Below are 19,258 nucleotides of genomic sequence, written 5' to 3' on the forward strand. Positions count from 1 at the left end.
CATTTTGACCATATGCTGACAGTCAATTGGTTTCATGATGATCAAGAATTCTCATAAAATACACACACACATACTGCAAAGTGTAGCCTAAGTAAACAAATAAAAGTGATTTAGATTTCAGACTTTTACACTTTAATTTGAAATCAAGTTCCACATGGACACTGCATTAGGAAAAGCTTGTAGTGTATGTGTCTGTTTTAACACAGATATAGCCTGAACATTGAGTGAACCATTGTCTGAAATAGATTGAACTGGTTTTGCCTTGAACAATTCAATTTTAATATTTAACGTATTTTCATGATGTTCCTTCTCCCACTAGGTGGTGCCCTTGCCACACTGACGCACAGACCAGTGACCAACCAGCCAGAGATTAAAGTGGCCCTAAACGTAAAGCATCTCAGAATAGGAGTGCTGATCTAGGATTAGTTTGCCTTTTAGAACAAAATTAATAAGATTATATGGACAGATCCTAGATCAGCACTCCTACTCTGAGATGCTTTGTGGGATACGGACACAGATCTAGGATCAGCTTATTCTCCCCCTTTTCCAACTTTGACTCCAGATGGACTTTTACTTCACATTGCCTCAGTGACAGAGGATCATCGTGTACAAGCAGCAGAGGTGGAAAAAGTACTCAATTGTCATACCTTAATAGAAAATGACTCAAATAAAAGTGAAAGTCACCCAGTAGCATATTACTTGAGTAAAAGTCCAAAAGTATTTGGTTTAAAATATACTTAAATGTCAAAAGTAAAAGTATAAACCATTTCAAATTCCTAATAATAAGCAAACCAGACGGCACAATTTGAAAATAAATGTTTTGTTTAACAGATAGCCGGGGGCACACTCCAACCCTCAGACATCATTTACAAAGTAAGCATTTGTGTTTAGTGAGTCCGCCAGATCAGAGGCAGTAGGTATGACCAGGGATGTCTTGAAAAGTGTGCGAATTGGACCATTTTCCTGTCAAAATGTAAGAAGTACTTTTGGGTGTCAGGGAAAATGTATGGAATAAAAAGTATATTCTTTTCTTTCGTGTAGTCAAATTAAAAGTTGGCAAAAATATAAATAGTAAAGTACAGATACCCCAAAAAACTACTTAAGTAGTATTTAAGCATTTTTACTTAAGTACTTAACACCACTGGCAAGCAGTCTGCAAGAATCTCACTACAGGAGACTGAAAACATCCATACAAGACCAAAGGAGTCATGAATATATTGTGATGCCACATTGTACAAAATGAATCATGTCTTTTTTTCCTGTGTAATGCTTTGATGAGAATGGTTCTTTAAGGGAAATTGGCTAGAATTCCCCATATTAAACTCTTAACTGGGATTTCGACTAGGTATCATCCTTTAAAAAATGTTTTTTTTTATTTTGTTTTACTTAACCCTTATTTTATCAGGTAAGTTGAACACATTCTCATTTACAGCAACAACCTGGGGAATAGTTACAGGGGAGAGGAGGGGGGGATGAATGAGCCAATTGGAAGCTGGGGATGATTAGGTGGCCATGATGGTATGAGGGCCAGATTGGGAATTTAGCCAGGACATCAAGGTTAACACCCCTACTCTTATGATACATGCCATGGTATGTTTAGTGACCACAGAGAGTCAGGACACCCGATTAACTTCACATACCAAAGACAGATTTCCACTCAATAATTGATGGATGTCAATGGCCAATGGAGGGCCGAAGCACTATAGTCTTCTTTGTGACTCTTTCCATTGGTTACTGGCTGTTAACACAACTTGAGTGTATATGATACAACATAAAACAATATAACATTACTGTATTGAAGAAATCAGACATGTAGGGTCACAAATAGTGCAATACACTGACCTGAATGGACTTACCCCATTGAATACCATACAAGATGATCAAAATGTATTTGCTCTGTCTCTTTAATGCCACTTGGTGCCTTATTTCTTTCAACAGTGTATGAATTGCATGCAGGGCACATAAAGAAACTGCTATTTTAACCTGCTGTACAGTAGACTATCACTTATCATTTTAATCACTTTTGTAAAAAATATAAAAAAATAAAGCAAAGAATTTGCAGCTTCTTCATATTGAATTGAAGTAGTTTGTCATTAGTTGTAATAGAGAGACCTTTTTCAGGTTATCATGAAGTTCTAGGAGTAGATATTTTAGATGGTCAGGCTCAGATATATTCACTTTATTACTGTTACAAAAAGCAAGACAACTTGTAGTCTAATTCGTGGGTCTGCAAACTTCCAGTTGGGGCCAGTAATGGACCATTTAAGAGCCTTCATTTAAATAGGCTACTTTATGTGGACACAATCTAGGCCATTACATAATTTCATTGTCGAGCAGCCCTGGAAAGATAGTGTCACTACTATTATTTATGCTCATCTTTCATTACTGTATGCTCATTCTTTCTGCATTATTTGTGAATATGTTTCAGTAATTACAAGTGATGATTGACATCTCACAGAACAAATGAGCATCAACGCCACGGTAGGTCAGCCTATCCCTAAACAAATGACCGCATGGGGGAGGCGGGACTTCTTCCGATTCTGCCAGCGCGACTCAACAGAAACTAGTTGTATTAGACACACAGCTAGGCCTATTGATACAGTTCATGAATTGTGGGGACGGGGCTTTGTCTAGTTACAATTGCATAAAGTCACTGATAAACACAGTTTATTCTTCAACTAGGATGTTAAGCCTGCAAGTTAATCGTTTTGGATAAAATGGGATTGGATATCTAGATCTCGTCGGAGGTAAGATATTTTTCATTGAGGTTTTGCTTTTTTTGTTGAAGTAATTCGATTAAAGTAGCCAAAACTTCTAAGAATAACTAAGGCATAAATTGATTTGAAAACTGTTCAAATTGTATCATAACCGAATGCTGCTTTGAGTCGGCCTGACCATCTAAATCTGGTTTCGAATGGTAAAAACAGCGAGATCTGAAAAGGGTCTTCGATTCTATTGTGCTGCGAGTTCGCTCTCAACAGCGGGCTCTCTAGCCCAAATGACATTAACTTTTCATCAGAAGCAAAACACCGTTCATAAATAATAAACTGGACTGATATTTTGTAGCCAGAATTGATACGATACGGTTCGTGATTCTACGAATAACTTATTTCCTTTGAGTCCAATTGTGATTGTTTGCTAAACTCACTGCGTGTTTTGTTGGAAGAAGTAAAAACAGTGGTGCCTGGAGAAGTGGGTATACAAACATTTAGCCAAAATTACACTAATAATTTTGTGAAGAATTCTGAGAAAGTGACATACACACCTAAAATTATAAATCCCAAATTGGTCTTTGTCAGGACAAGCTGTGCATGTAGGCTTAAGGCGTCCACATTACTTCCCATCTGGAACAGTTCGTGCATATATTAAGACATGTTACGTTTGTCTTCCGCGAGTTTTTCGGCTGTTCGTGCGCACATTTCTTTTCTTGAGGGACGCCGAAGTCGGTAGCCGAAGATAACGCCCCTTCATTAGTGATTGGTCGAAAGTAGGGATTCTTCAATGCATTTTTTTGTAATTCAAGGACTAATGGTTTTATGCAGAAAAATGTCATTGAAAAATACTGCACCTAACATCTTTTATGTAAAATTGTCCAACTACGATCTCCTTGACAAAAAACGTTTAAATTAATGAAATTTCTTCAGTTATCTTAGATTAATTCAGACTATTTTGAGGAAGTGCATGTGGGACGGCGTTTCAAGATACAGCTTTTTTTTGTTTTTCAAGCGAAGGTCTTATAAGGGAGTATGCAAGCACCCTCGTTTGGTTCGCCTATCCAAAACATGCAGAAGGCTTAAAGGTGTCTGCAATACTTCCCGTCCGAAATAATGACATTTTGTGATGTTTTGGTCTTCAGCAAGGGTTTCTTCGGCTGTGCAATTTTTTTTGAGGAAAGCCGAATTTCGGTAGCCAAAGTCTACGCCCCTTTTGTCGGTCATTGGTCAACAGTAGGGATTCTCAAATTAAGTGTTTTTTTTTTGTCATTCAAGGATAGACTACATATTTTTTTACTTGAGAAATACTGCACCAAAAAACTTTGTTGTATTTCAAATTGCGAGATTAAGATCTCCTCAGCTAAAAAGTCAAACTCAATGACAGATTTCTTGAGTTATCTAAGATTCATTCTGACGATTTGAGGAAGTGTATGGCTACTGGCTATGGCGCCTCAAGATGGACAAACAGTACATTTCCTGCTTTAATATTTTTTTAAGAGAAAGTATTTTAAGGGAATATGCGAGCACACTAGTTTGTCTAGGTGCCATCTGAACTGAAGCATGCGAAAGCCTTGATAGTTAGCCCTTGATCATGATTCCTTTCCTTTACATTTCACATACAAGTCATTGGATGAAGGCGTCATCTGTACACGGGGGAGTTTTGTTATGAGCCCCGACACTCGTTCTGAACTTTTAATATTTTTTATTATTTCACCTTTATTTAACCAGGTAGGCCAGTTGAGAACAAGTTCTCATTTACAACTGTGACCTGGCCAAGATAAAGCAAAGCAGTGCGACACAAACAACAACACAGGGTTACACATGGAATAAACAAACATGCAGTAAATAATACAATTTAAAGTTCTATACAAAGTGTGTGCAAATGAGGTAGGATAAGGGGGGTGAAGCAATAAGTAGGCCATAATGGCAAAATAATTACAATATAGCAATTAAACACTGGAGTGATAGATGTGCAGAAGATGAGTGTGCAAGTAGAGATACTGGGGTGCAAATGAGCAAAATAAATAACAGTATGGAGGATGAGGTAGTTGGATGGGCTATTTACAGATGGGCTATGCACATGTGCTGTGAGCTGTTCTGACAGCTGGTGCTTAAAGTTAATGAAGGGTATATGAGTCTCCAGCCTCAGTGATTTTTTTTTTCTTTTTTTTTCCCCGATTTTGTTTTTGTTTGTTTGTTTCCCAAGTTCGTTCCAGTCATTGACAGCATAGATCTGGAAGGTAAGGCAGCCAAAGTAGGAACAGTGAGATATACCTGCTGGAGCGCGTGCTTCGGGTGGGTGCTGCTTAACATGCATTGATTGTGGTACAGTTTTGGAAGTATAACGACCTTATCTTTCATATCAGCGAGAAACGTTCAATTGATACGCACCTTTTATAGGGTTAGTGTTCCCACAAGGCCATATCGCCATGTTACAGCAAGTTTACAGAAGATATACTTGCGACAGAGGGACCACTGTGCTATTTAGCGATCTAACATGCTCCGAACACCTGTGTGTAACAGAAGAAGGCTGCTAGAAACTTCACATTAGCTACAACTGTGATAAAGCTGGTTAAAACACTGTGTATTTTGCGTTTGTGAAATTATTTTGTTGGGATATGAAAGTAAAGCGGTTTATGTTTCTAGGACCATATTGCAATTAGATGGTGCATTTGGCAGTTTTGGCAGCCAGAGCCAGTCTAACTCTGAAAATAACATGAGGTCCTTTGACCTTTAGGAGTAACGGAAATGTTAGGCTTCTTAAGAGTACATCTTGGGCCTGCTAATAGTAGACCTACTATTGAAACACGTAAATAAGTCTGTCAACTGAGTCTGAAATTCACAGGTTTCAGATTTGCGCCATGTTTTTTTCTCGAGTTTTCGCTCACACTTTTAAAAAAATAATAGAAGATCGAATGTTGTTGTTTTTCTAAGTCTACAAAAAGGCATAAACCACATCAGGAGACAACTTATGAGATCTGGGACAAATCTAAGACATTTTTTTTTTTTTGCATGTAGTTACCCTTTATTTCAAGGGCTCTGGTACCTAACACTGGTTAGTGGTGTTTCTGTAGCACATGAGATGGAGTTTGCAAAACAAATGGCTACTGGATTGATTATAATAATCATGATAATATTTGCAAGTTAGGCATAGGCTACATTGTTGCTAGGTAATGTTTAATTGAGAAAGGTTTTTGGGAAAGCCTTTCCATCTACCTGAGGACGTTTAGGCCTGTCATTAGCATTGCTAGATCCCTTTCTACATTTCAAATGGATGTTTCCGTCTCTGATGGTATCCATCCTGGGCATGATATGTATCCTGGGCATTAAGAAGTGAATATAGGCAATGACCACTGAAAAATAAATGGTTATACGTCGTATACTTGCGTATACCCTCCACTACACCACTGAGTATAACTTCTCAAATTGGCTAAGTTTGCTCTACACACCATTTTGTATAGTTTCTAATGAAACTGTCCTAAGTATGTAGGCTGTTGCTAACAATTGTGTTTTGATAGCTTAACAATGATAACATAGTGATATCATCACTATGCTATCAAAATAAGTCTCGTACACCCAAGCGTACATGAGGACAATTTGTCAACTGTTCTAGCTGGTACCTGTGTAACGGTTTGGGTTATATTGAAGCCATGTCTATTTCTTCTACCTAGTGTGGCAGTGCTAACCTTGACAGCTGTTGTCTTCATCTGCCTACAATGCGGTACTGTGGATTTCAGACCTTTGGAGAAACGCCGGCTAAGTACAGCTGCGTATAGCTCGCTGATGTGTTGCGTGTTTGAGATGTCAAACACAATGACTTGGGAAGTGGTTTATCGGTCATGAGAAAACTAATCTGACAGAAATGCTCAACTTTGAAAAAGGAGTGTAGTCTTCTCCAGGATAGACCTTGGTAGTTCAAGAGGCAGCCAAGAATACAGTAGCCTAGATTATCATTCAAACCGAGTTCACAATGCAAAATCATCTCTGTATGCTTGGTCAAGTCAAGATCCTTTTTGTTTTGGGGACTTATTATTTTGGAAAACCTATGAGGATCCCTACAAAAAATGGCTATGGCAACAAGGGAAGTGCTGTTGTCCTTTGGTTCCCAAAATCCATCCACCCATGAACATGCCTAAAATGCTCATAACTGCCAACCAATACTAGCCTGCATACCCTCCTCATATGGCTAAAATCAATAGCATTTGTATTGCCAAGCGCCTGAGAAGACAAGCTTATGGGTGATTTGTTTGGCCAGATTAGCTCCTTTTATCTGAATTTGCAAAAGTGCCTGTCAGCACTCAAGCCCGCTCAATGGGACTCCAAGTTTCTTTACTGGCGGCAGCTAATTAAAAAGCATAGCTTTTGTCTCCACTCAGTTTTCTAATCCTTTTCCTGGAATGCTGGACAGCTGAGACGAGCCAAGCCCGTTTATAGATGCAGTCCACACTCCAGAGCAGTGTATTCAGTGTATTTTATGTATGCATTAAGGTACCCTTAAGCAGGCCAGGGAAAGTCGTTCCCTCTGCAAGGTGTTCACTGTAGATGAAAGTAATCCACAAATCCCTATCTGCATTCCCCCTTTCCTTCTCCCCACTCTTGATGTTTGAAAACCCAGAGTACTTCTTACTGTAGGGCATTGGAGTGTAATGTTAGCTGGATCTGTTGTTTGCGAGTCGAGTTTCTCTAGTTATCTCCATATTCCCCACCTCTTTGTACTCCTGTCTCTTTGGTTCCCTCAGGGAGGTTAAATAATTGGAGTGTGATCTCATCACCAGCATCCTACATGGTAGGGAAGATCATGTGCATAGTTTGCATGATTATAGATAATTGAGTGAGAGAGAATTAATCCGGATGTGTTTTGTGTTCCTCCAAACAAGGTCAAGAGAGGAAGGACTAAGTACCATACTCCTGTAGAGTAAACAAGTTATCCTATTGTCCTTCACTTGACCTTTTACTTACCCTGCCCAGTAGTGTACTGCACATATTTCAATTCCTAACCAGGTGTCTGCAACTTTGTGCTGCACACTTTTCTTTCTCTATACAAAAATCATGTCTGGTGCAGAACAGGAAAATGGCCACTGGCGATAGGTTAGTCTGCACATCGAATCATCCACATGTGTAACCTGAGTGCAGGCCAGCTTGTAGACCTATTTCAATGTGCATGACTAGAAAGTCTGCATGATAGTGTTACAGACAAGGGGTTTTAGAACTGGGTAAAAGCATTTTAAAACGGCCTTTATCAGGAAAATGGGGCGGCAGGGTAGCCTAGTGGTTAGAGCGTTGGACTAGTATTCGGAAGTATTCGGAAGGTTGCGAGTTCAAACCCCCGAGCTGACAAGGTACAAATCTGTCGTTCTGCCCCTGAACAGGCAGTTAACCCACTGTTCCTAGGCCGTCATTGAAAATAAGAATTTGTTCTTAACTGACTTGCCTAGTAAAATAAAGGTAAAATACAACAACAAAAAATCAGCTCTGTTATGACCCGGTATCAGGTAACAAGGGAATGCATGGACGCAGACTGAGATTAGCGAGTCGGGGCCATCTGTGCGAAGGACAGCGGTAGCCAGGTCTTTTCTTGGTGTCCCCTGCATGGAGTCCGGAAGTGTCTGCTGGAACCCCCGTTGACGTCCTTATGCATCTGGGCCACCCTGGGATCTTTAATGATTTGATTTCACCATGGAGCTGGAGGGAGGAGCTGCCTCCACAATCACCTCCCTTCATTCCCCAATTCTCCATACCACAGGAGAAAGGAGACTGTAGCCAGGCAGGCGCCACTCCTCTGTAAACTCCACAGAGAGTTAAGTTGCAGGTCGATGAAGAAACATCTCCTTCCTCATGATCGCAGCAGAGAGCCCTAAAGAGGTGACGCCAGCTCGGGGAAAGGCATGTCACTTCTGCTCTACTGCTCGCGGTGACATTCAAACGTGAATCACCTGGTCTTAGCACCCTGCTTTGCCAGCCCAGCTAGTCAGTCACAGGGGCCATAGCCCTGGCAGGGTGAAACATGGGATTAACAGGTTTACCAGTGCAGACGGCTTTAGTTGCTCATCTTGTTTGTGTGTTTCATCTATTATCAGCTGTAATTACTATGCGGCGACTGTGGGCCTGCGTGGTGTCTGGGCTGGCTCCATAAACTGGTCAGGTGACTTAGGTAACAGATCACGGTCAAGGTTTAAGTTCAATTAAGTGGATTGGCTTAATTTAAGTGAAGGAGTTAAAACAATTAAATATTTAAACACTGAGGCAACCTTTTTGATGAACTTTCTACTTTTAGCGTTTCAAAGAATGCAAACATAATTTCTGGTGTGTAATATGTCAGCATTTCTTCATAGCTATGGCTCCGTGGGTCCTTGTAGAAATAACAATGACTTGAATCAACACTACTGCTATTCTAATATACTTCTGTAAGGAAGGATAACATTTAGCCTACTCTTGTGTGGTAACCCCATTCCCAGTCTCTGTAACAGTTTGGAGCCTCTATGCTATCATCTGAAATTCTCTCTAGCCAGCACCACAGACTCCCAAGGGAGTGGATCAAGCTGCTGGCAAGGCCTTTCCCAAACATGCAGCCATCTGCCTCGACACCTGACACCATAGCCCACACTGCAATCCATTTCGACTTCTCCTCAGAGACACGTTTGTTTCTATTAAAGACGGTTTAAAAACTGACGACCAAGCATTATTACCACCAATAGAATAGATAGCCCATCTCCATTCATAAGTCATCCACACGTTCCTTCCTTTTCTGGGTGAAAAAGAAAATCTGTTGACAACATGTTTAATATTTGAAAATGGCTGTGGATTTCTATGAATGTGGACCACTCAAGTCTGCCTGAATGCTTGTGTGCTTTGGCTGGGGAAGCTTTTAATCAACCTCCAACTGCAGTACCTACTGGATGCGTTGCAAATTAAATGTGACAAATGGATGCTGTGTGTTTTTTTGTGTGTTTTTTTTGCTGACAAGTATAACTGAGGACTTTGGGCATTTTGTAAATTTATTTGTTTCATTGGTTTGTGCAAAGGGTATTTTTGACTAATGTGCTGAGAGTTTATTTTCGTAACATTTTAATTTGGCTGAATGTATGATTATTGAAATCTTTGAGTTGGTAGTAATAATAGGCCAGGGCTGATACAGTTGCTAAGTACACCCTTTGTTTCCAGAGTGCTGAGATCTTAAGACATTTTGAACTTTACATCAGACTACTAACAAAGACAAGTGCAACGTTGCTCAAAACGAACTGTGTTTAAAGTAGACAGCCACCTCTAATTTCCCCATGGTTGAAGGTGTTTTCAGGATGTCAGCAAACGCCTCCGGGTGAAAATGTGAAGAATTTCACCTCTTAATAAACCTCTAATTGACAGGCACTTCCTCTGTTGGTGTCCACTGGGGAACCACAAAAAAACGAATCGAGCTTGATAGGTCTATGAAGAGCAGACTTATGCTATTGTAGAAACACCTGCCAAAAGGTTGGTGAAGCAACACCAGTAGTTGTCATGGATGTGTATGCTATAGCAAAGCAATCAACAGACAGTGGGTTTATTTAGTGTTATGGCACTTGGAGGCCTTCGTAACCATTGAGTAGCGATGAGCTACAAAGCAATAGAGTGGGTGTCTACAGAGACGAGCATCTGGGGCTTGTCTTAACTGGTCAAATCAAAAAGGTTAGCATATTTGGTCACCTTCTCGTTTTAAGTTATCTATTGGATCTTGACAGCTGTGCTGACAAGTTTCTTGTGTCTTTCTCTTTAACACTTTAGTAATGGAGTTGAGGATTGGGCAAGGCTTTTTTCAGATGACAGTGTCAGTGACAATGGTTCTGCAATTATTAGTGAATGACAAGTGACTGTTGTTGTATTAATGCATACATTAGCCCTTGGGGTACATTATTCTCCATTTCTATGCTTTGCATCATATTTTTTTGCTCGATTTACTAATCGTAGTTTATTACATTTAGTCCCTCAGAGCTATCAACTCCAAATGAGAATCCCACAGTTTGTGTTATTTCAGCAACGACATGGGAACCATTTAGTATTTCCATTTTTCATTGCCAGAGGAGACAATAACTTTCGAGCCATTTGTCTAAGAATTAATGAGGATGTAGACTAAATGTCCCCGCGATGACAATAGAGTACAAATGATGTTGTTTGTGGCCTACAATTCCCTCCATATACTGATGTGATTTCCCATGACATTTCTATTTTTCTTTGTGGGTTTGTTTGTGTGGGTGGATGATGAGCCGTATATCCTAAATTAATTTATGTAATCCTCCTTAACCTTTCTCTTGTGCTGTAAAGGAAGAGTTGTTTGCTCTGACTGCTTTAATAGGAAAGTATTGTTATTCTTTGTAATTTACAGTGGATGGTGATAAATAATAGTGCAGCAATATTATTTTTCTGGAATACACTATCATTAGAATGATTTTTGAGATAATGACAGAATGACACTGGGTGGGTTATGGGATAGACCCCATTTGTAGACCGCAACCAATTTCATGGGATGGCAGATGGACTCATGATTTTGGGGGTCAAGGTGCAGGTGCCCTCAACGTGGCTGACCCACGTCTGTCAATTATAGTTTTAAATCCAATCAATGATTTTCCTAGTTAATTAAAGGTTAAAATAAATAAATCAGAAGGCTGCAATAAAGCCTTTTTCTGTTTGTTTTGCTCCCAGAGCAATGTATTCACATCATCCCAATAGGTTTCTGACGTCGAACTACGATAGGTCACTCACATAACCCTTGTATAACCCCGGGAATCCTCCGATTCTCTGAGGACTTGCATGTCAAAAGTAAAAGTCCTGTAAATGACCAGTCACTGCCCTGAAGTTCTCCCCTTAGTGTCGCTAAGTTACTAAGTCTTTAGAAGGGCTTGCACCTGTATAGCTGTCTTCCAAATTAAATATTTGTAAAAGATGAAAAGGAAATAAAAATGTTCTTTATAGTCATATTTTTCTTTCAGATAAAAAAAAAACTAGGCCTTACCAGTTATTTTCATATAAAGTCAGAAAAGCAAAGTCTGCCATGTCATTGACCCAGAAGTCAAGTTTGTGATAACCTCTGGCCATGCTATGGTTAACTGCAGCTCCTCTGAGGCGAGACAACCTGGGGGAATGTGTTGTGTTTTCTCCGGCCCAGAGCAGAAGGGGCTTACTGGCCCCAGCCTTGAACGAGAGATAAAAAGAAGATTACCGGCCTTCCCTCCCTGCATTCCTTCCCCTCATTGAGGCGAAAGTACCATCTCAATAGGAAGCCCTCTGGAAGCCCTCTGGGATCTGCTTTGACATTCCTGGTTCACTTGACTCTTCTATCTCCACTGATATCGTTTATGAATTGGGATGGGAAGTCATCTCATCAAGTGCTGGCGAGCAGAGCTGGCTGAGGGAAATGATGTGGTGTGCTGATATTGGCAGGAAGTTGTTTGTCACCAGTAGCTTTAAAGGGCGAGTACCAGCAAACACAAATTCAGTCTTTGTGAACATTGTTGGCAGACGAATTCAAAAGGTAGAAAAAGATGACACCATATTGGTGGTTCAGCTATTATAGGAACCAAGAAGGACTTAGTTGGTTGGAGGATAGTGCTTGGAACACCAAGGGTGTGGGTTTGATTCCCTTTTAGGCCACATGTATTGGAGGCCTGAGTGGCTTTGGATGCTAAACAACTGTATTGCCCTAATGGTTTTGATTACTGTCACAGTGGTGGCTTACATGTTAGATGAATGATCTGAATCAGATCAGGCTATCAGACTAATGCATGCCTACCAACTATAGGGCCGGGTGATGTACAGAATTATACACCGACACTCACAACAAAGAAGAACGGCAACTTCTTCCTTTCCGACAACAAGCAGTTTCAACTCGCTATTTGCTTCTGAGGTTTATCAACAAACGTATGTGCTAGCTGTCTAGTCTGTTTTTATAAATTAGCATAAACATACACATTTATGTAAGGAATTGGTAACTCGTTCTGAGAAATAAGGATCTTCTTATCCAGGTAGGCCACCTGATTTCAATATCTTAAAGTGAACAGGCTATGTTGTTCAAACAGTTGGAGATGGACAGGATGGTCTATTCATGTAACAGTTCAAATGTTCTACCGTGTTAGCAAGCAAATAGATCCATGTTGTCTAGACTTGTATAAAGATGAGCTGTCTACTCACAAGCACGTGGCCTTGTGCTTGAGGGCTTGTGTATGAGACCTGTGTTCTACAACGCCTGCTACAACAAGTTAGTCATTATTAGTGGATGTGCATGGTTCTGGTTAAATTTGTAACCTAAAATCGAATTTTCGTAGACATACTTGAAAGCCAGATCAGTGATTGTTGCAAAAAAGCAGGTTAATAATGAAACTATTTGTGGGTGTTATGATTGTGGAATGCTTATATTTAGCCTAGGTATAATATTACATGCCCTGAATTCATTAGATTATTCCTGACTGTTTGAAATCCAGTGCATTGACCTTTAATTTTCCAACAGCTTATTTAGAGAAAACGTAACAGAAATTGAGATGGATATCATAAGTCGCCCATAAAAATATAAATATGATTTTTAGGCCATATCACCAGCCCTACTACCAACCAGCTAGAGTCATGAGACCTCATGACCGATGTTTCGTTATGTAGTTGTTTACTAACAGTGTGAACTACTCCTAGTGGCTTTGGATTGGTATCGAGTACTCTTTTTGTTGTCATGCTTTTTTAAATTACAGTTTCCCTATAGGTTTTAAAATCTTCTGTTTTTGTTTACACCATCTGTGTATTTTGGTTATTTTTCTGATCCACATGTCTTTCGAATCTCCAAACGTTTATCCCTGCCACCACACTAAACTGTTTACTCAATGTTTACTGCTCTCAAAAGGGATTTTGTAAGAAGCTTTGGGGATACAATAACACATTTTTTTTTTTGGGTACCGACCCTTTGAAATGTTATTGCGTAACTAAGTCTTCTAAATCTTCTTCACTTTTGGGAGCAGCTGCTCTGCTACCTTTTGGATGTGTTTGTAGAGGGTCCTCAGCACTCTAGGCCTCACCAGACACAGGAGGAAGAGATGTTTTTTTTTTAATCAGTCAAGCGCTTCCACCATATGCTTCACTCAGAGAAGCTAAATCTTTTAAAAGTACTACTCCGTGTCTTACTCAGCAAGAGATTTGATTTCACATAGGCTTTGTTATGGATTGAATTCATAATTCATTGATTACGTATTGCCTTAGTATAACAGCTTCACATAACCAAAAAAACGGTTTTTTCTCTTGTTGCTGGCATTGCACTCAATTCTGCCACACGCATCCAGCCGGTTTACATTGACACTAAGTTGACCCCGCTAACCAGGAAGCCCATCAATATCCCATTTCGGCCATCAACTCGAAGCCATTGCGGCAACTGTGGAAATGATATAGTGAACATGCTAACTGTGCTCATCGCCCTCGCGACGAACCGATTTACCCGGCGCCGTCACGTGAGGAGTACCCCGTTCAACAAAGGGAACCATTAGATGGAAGACGACCCAGTCCTCTTCGAGGTTAATTGGAATTATGGTCACTAATCAAGTGCGGCGACGTGGACCCGAGAGCCGTTTCAACAGATTTAGTTCGTTGCAACGGCAGAGAATGGGTGATGACCGACCGGAATCACCATATAACATGCCCTTTGCATAGTTTGCTATAGTAATCATTCCCAATAGTATGACTTTTTATTTATTTAGGATGATGGTGTCTTCATACGTGATTATTCAATGGTCATTTCTGGCCAACAAGGCCATGAACACTCAAAGGCCATAGGTCAAATCGCAGAAAGATCCACTGTGGTAGCACTGTTCAAATTCCCACCATAATGGGCAGAAATGCTCTTCTGATATCGTTCATGGGGCCAGGGTTTTCGTATGTGTTAAAGGCTATCTATGGGGCTAGTCTATTCATGTGTGATATAGACATCTAGCATAAATGTCTGAAAATCTTGGCTCATCTGCATGGTCGGTCCATGTGTTGTTGGATGACTGGGTCATAATGTGCGAGTTTGCCGTAATTGAAAAATCGTGTGTTGGGTGGGTGTTTGTGTTACTAGACTAGACTGTTGTGTTTTGGTGTCTGGATTATATATGGTGTGTGTGTGTGTGGGAGCAGGGATTTGTAGGGCTGACTAATCCTCCCTTACTCAGCACTCATTGTGCACTTTCAGAGTAGAGCAAACGGCTCCACAACACACACAGGCATTTGAACTAGTAATGTAACACCAGAAAAATATTTTATTGTTGTAGTCGTCACTGCCTTGAACTATTCTGCTGTATATAACAAGTCCAGCATTTCCCAAAAGCCTCATGTGCTCTTTTCCCGTCTTTCTTTCCTAACCGAGGATACACATTCTTATGACTGCCTTCCTCCTTTAAAAAGTCAAGTCTTGCAGACTACATGAGATCATTAGCTCTGAAAGACTCGAGAGGTCAAAGGTGACCACTCTTCAGAGATTCTGGACATACTGCTCCAGGAGACATGTTCGCTGAAGGAAGCTTCGATGCAGGCAGAGCCTATGCCTTCCCCCAAATTATTTTCCCTGAGGAGGGAAGTGGAGGGAGAAGTAAAGGGGGGTGGGCGGGGAGGTAGCACTGTCTTGGTTGAGGCTTTCCAGACCTGCCTCCGGGTCGGGGATGGGCTCTGATGTACCCAATGGGGCATTAAACATGCATTCTCTTTCTCTCACTCACTCGCTCCACTCTACCTCTGACATTGTCTTATTTCTGCTCTCCGTCTCTCTTGAGGCTTTTAGTCTGCTCTCTCCCTCACTCAATCTTTTATTTCTTCAGTGGCTGTCTGCTGTGTCTTCTCTCACTCTACTAATGATTTCTCTGTTTTCAGATGCTCAGTTATTGCTCTTTCTCTCTGTCATTCAGTCTGACCTCTACTCTTCCTTTGTATGGCCTCACTTGCTTTCCCTCTTTTATTTTATTTTACCCCCCTTTTCTCTCCAATTTCGCGCTTGTCTCATCGCTGCAACTCCCCAACGGGGTCGGGAGGCAAGGTCGAGTCATGCATCCTCCGAAACATGACCCGCCGAACCACGCTTCTTAACACCCGCCCGCTTAACCCAGAAGCCAGCCGCACCAATGTGTCGGAGGAAACACTGTTCCAACTTATTGTAAAGTGTGGGATTACGCTTATGCCAGACTTAGCCTACGTTTGAACCTCTCCCTTATTAATTTCAAAGTATGCTCATGACCTGATTTTCATATAAATCAGCTCAAATAAAATAAAACCTATTAATAACCCCTCTAGCAGAACATACTTTTTGATTTTGAGTGATGCAATAAATATCATATATATTATATATATATTTTTTAAATGGAGTGTCAGACTCCAGTGGTCATTCATAATTCATTGAATAATATTACATGTTTGGTGAATCTGTTATATTATTCCTGGTAGATATTACTGGTTATGATTGCAGACAGAGCCCAGAGAATGGGACGGTGCAATATTTAATCAATCATATTTTGATATGGTGCATGCATGGGAATGTCTACGTCACCCAGAGATATGCCCATACTGTAGAGATGCACCCAGCGGACTGAAACTTCACTGTGGGCATAATACAGCTATTGCTATCTAGACTTGCCCAAGCAAACAAATTCATTACATTAGCTACCTAAATGTGAAGTAAACTCAACTGAGGAGTAATTGAAAATTTGAGTTTTTGTTTTGTTTGTATTTTACCCCTTTTTCGCCCCAATTTGGTGATATCCAATTACGGTCTCGTCGTTGCAACTCCCCAACGGGCTCGGGAGAGGCGAAGGTGGAGTCAAGCGTCCTCTGAAACATGACCCGCCAAACCGCACTCCTTAATGCACGCTTAACCCGGAGGCAGGAAACATCGTTCAACTGACGACCATAGTCAGCCTGCAGGTGCCCGGCCGCCAGAACAACAGTTTTCAGCTGTGCTAACATAATTGCAAAAGGGTTTTCTAATAATTACCTTTTACAATTAATAAACTTGGATTAGCTAACACAACGTGTCATTGGGAACACGAGTGATGGTTGCTGATAATCTAGTCACTAAATCACTAAATTACAGCATAGGTTTCAAGTGTCCTGCTAGCTAGTCTTGGTTATTCGTCTGGTGACTGATTTAAAGTGACTGATTTTAAAATGTATATATGACATTAGAATTATGCCTTAATCAATTACCTTGATGGACCAGCTTCTTACTTTCACTTGTATCGACAGGTTAGTGGTTAGAACTCTATGTTTATGATTTTGAGTGTTAATTACCTAATGTCAAACCATGGAAATGTGACGAGCAAGACGAGTTTGCCGTTTTGCGAGGAGAATAACAAAAAAAAATTATATCGAGACGAGGAGCACGCATGACAAGGACAGCTGGAGCACACTTGATTGGTTGGGTTAAGCATGAATAGTCATTGAAATCGGGGAAAACCACCTCCTACTACATTCCCATTACAGTGAGATGAGAAAATTATGGCTAATATCATAAGATGATCCATTTTAGTCCGATTTTAATATTGTAGGGCAAAATATTGTGTTTGTGGTCGCTCACGGTTCATTGTCATACATTCCTAACCAATAGCATTAATTATTCAAATCGACACCACATGGCTGATTTAGTACATTTGTTGAAAGTAATGAGCATTGCAAACCAGAAACATGGCGATAAAACATATTTTGTGCACTTCTCGTTAGCTGTTACTTCCATCCCAAGGCTGTTACTCCCGCCCCACCGGCAGGTACAGAAGTAACGTTCACACAGCACACGTGAGCTGTCAAGAGCAAAAAGAAGCACCCATCAATCTACTCGCTGAGCTTATTTAAAGTGTTTGACCTCCAAAAGTGAACGTACTAGCAATATGTTGGTTACTGTTGATAGTCTGCAAAAAGAAAGCTACAAAAAGACACCTAGCATTTGTCTTGGCTAGCCTACTTTAGCCAGGTCTTTCTCTTTTGGAAAGTTTGTCTTAACGGGGCATCTTCTCAATTACATACTTTAGAAACAAAAATGAATGCAACTAATATAATACAATTTGAAAGAATAAAGTAATGACTTGCATTGCTAAATTATATTACATCGCTTTTTTAAAGACTAATAATAACCAAATGTAGCTTGTTTAATAGCTGAATATGGAGAGAAGGCATGCCAACCTTATAGGTACTGCATGACCCCATAAGAGCTACACCATGTCCGGGAAAAAGTTTGTTAGACCCTGGAGTGTTTCATATGCAGCTACGGAGTGGGGGCGCATCAGCTATTTTCTGTGCTCCTAATGATGCTTCCAGTGCTGTGAAGAAGTCTTTGCCCCCTTTCTGAAATTCCCGAATTGCATATTTCTTATGCTGAATGTTGTCAGATCTTCAACCAAGACATAATATTAGATAAAGGAAACCGGAGTTTACAAAAAAAATCGAACTTTATTAAATAAATAAAAGTATGCAATGCCCAATTCCCCTGTGTGAAAAGTAATTGCTCTGTATTTGGTTGCTGTCATTGCAGATAAAGTTGGCACAACCAGTTATTGAGTGTAAGGGGGCAATTACTTTTTCACACAGAGGCATTGGGTGTTGAATAACTTTATTTATGAAATAAGTATGTCATTGTTGTGTTATTTGTTCACTCAGGTTCCCTTTATCTAATATTAGGTTTTAGTTCAAGATCTGATAACATTCATATTGAGAAAATCAGAAAGGGGGAAAATACTTTGTCACTGCACTGTATATGATATTTTCGAAGATATTGATATAGGTCTACAGATTTCATCCAAGTGTTGACAATGGAGTCTGCTGCTTTCTGTGTAGCAAAGCCCATGTTTAATACCTGCTTCATTCTTCAATCATACCTGTATTGCAAATAGCTGAGAAAATGCCCATTTAAAAGGATGCTTGACGCCTGTGGAAGTCCACTGACTCTTACATCTTTCTTTAGGCCAAGTGCAGTCAAAATGACGTTTTCCCTGTGTTTTTATATCATATTGTACAACAGTTGATGCAAGTAACACTAACAGTGTGAAAACATTTGATCAGTGTTATTTCTTGACAGTTGCTGGTTGAAAATGCAATCTAGCATTACACCATGCCCAAACCGGACTTGAGCGTGCGTCCGCCATTATGTGCAAATTGATTTTGTCCCCCCACACCAAACGCGATCACGACACTAACGTTGAAATATCAAAACAAACTCTGAACCAATTATATTAATTTGGGGACAGGTCGAAAAGCATTAAACATTTATAGCAATTTAGCTAGCTAGCTTGCAGTTGCTAGCTAATTTGTCCTGGGATGTAAACATCGAGTTGTTATTTTACCTGAAATGCACAAGGTCCTCTACTCCGTTAATTAATCCATGGGGAGCCTGGCCGGCTACTTTTTCTATTTGGCTGGCTTCTCCATGTGCTTGTGGAAAACACTGCAATAGTCATTGGTCAGTTTGCAGAAAGATCTGCTGTGCGGCTGTACAAATTCACTCCACCATGTACAGGTGTGCTCTTCTGCTATCAGTCTGAAACAGGAAAACAAACAAACTGTTAAGAGGGAGTTCTGAAACTCCAGTT

General features: G+C 40.3%; 2 protein-coding genes across 6 annotated transcripts in view; both read left to right on the plus strand.

Annotated features, from left to right (window-relative positions):
* LOC109890094 (uncharacterized) overlaps nt 1-2,077 on the plus strand; it is a 33,461-nt gene extending 31,384 nt beyond the window's left edge. For both annotated transcript variants that reach the window (XM_031828649.1, XM_031828660.1), the window contains one exon: nt 320-2,077. The gene's annotated coding sequence lies outside the window, so the exon portion shown is untranslated. The remainder of the gene's footprint in view (nt 1-319) is intronic.
* Nucleotides 2,078-2,543: 466 nt separating this feature from the next.
* The window catches only part of LOC109890059 (signal-induced proliferation-associated 1-like protein 2), a 100,578-nt gene continuing 83,863 nt past the window's right edge, over nt 2,544-19,258 (plus strand). For 2 of the 4 annotated variants that reach the window (XM_031828622.1, XM_031828634.1), the window contains exon 1: nt 2,544-2,747. The gene's annotated coding sequence lies outside the window, so the exon portion shown is untranslated. The remainder of the gene's footprint in view (nt 2,748-19,258) is intronic. The other 2 variants (XM_031828627.1, XM_020482038.2) reach the window with 1 other exon arrangement.

This window comes from Oncorhynchus kisutch, linkage group LG1, assembly GCF_002021735.2.
Source record: "Oncorhynchus kisutch isolate 150728-3 linkage group LG1, Okis_V2, whole genome shotgun sequence".
In the NCBI taxonomy this organism is placed as follows: domain Eukaryota; kingdom Metazoa; phylum Chordata; class Actinopteri; order Salmoniformes; family Salmonidae; genus Oncorhynchus; species Oncorhynchus kisutch.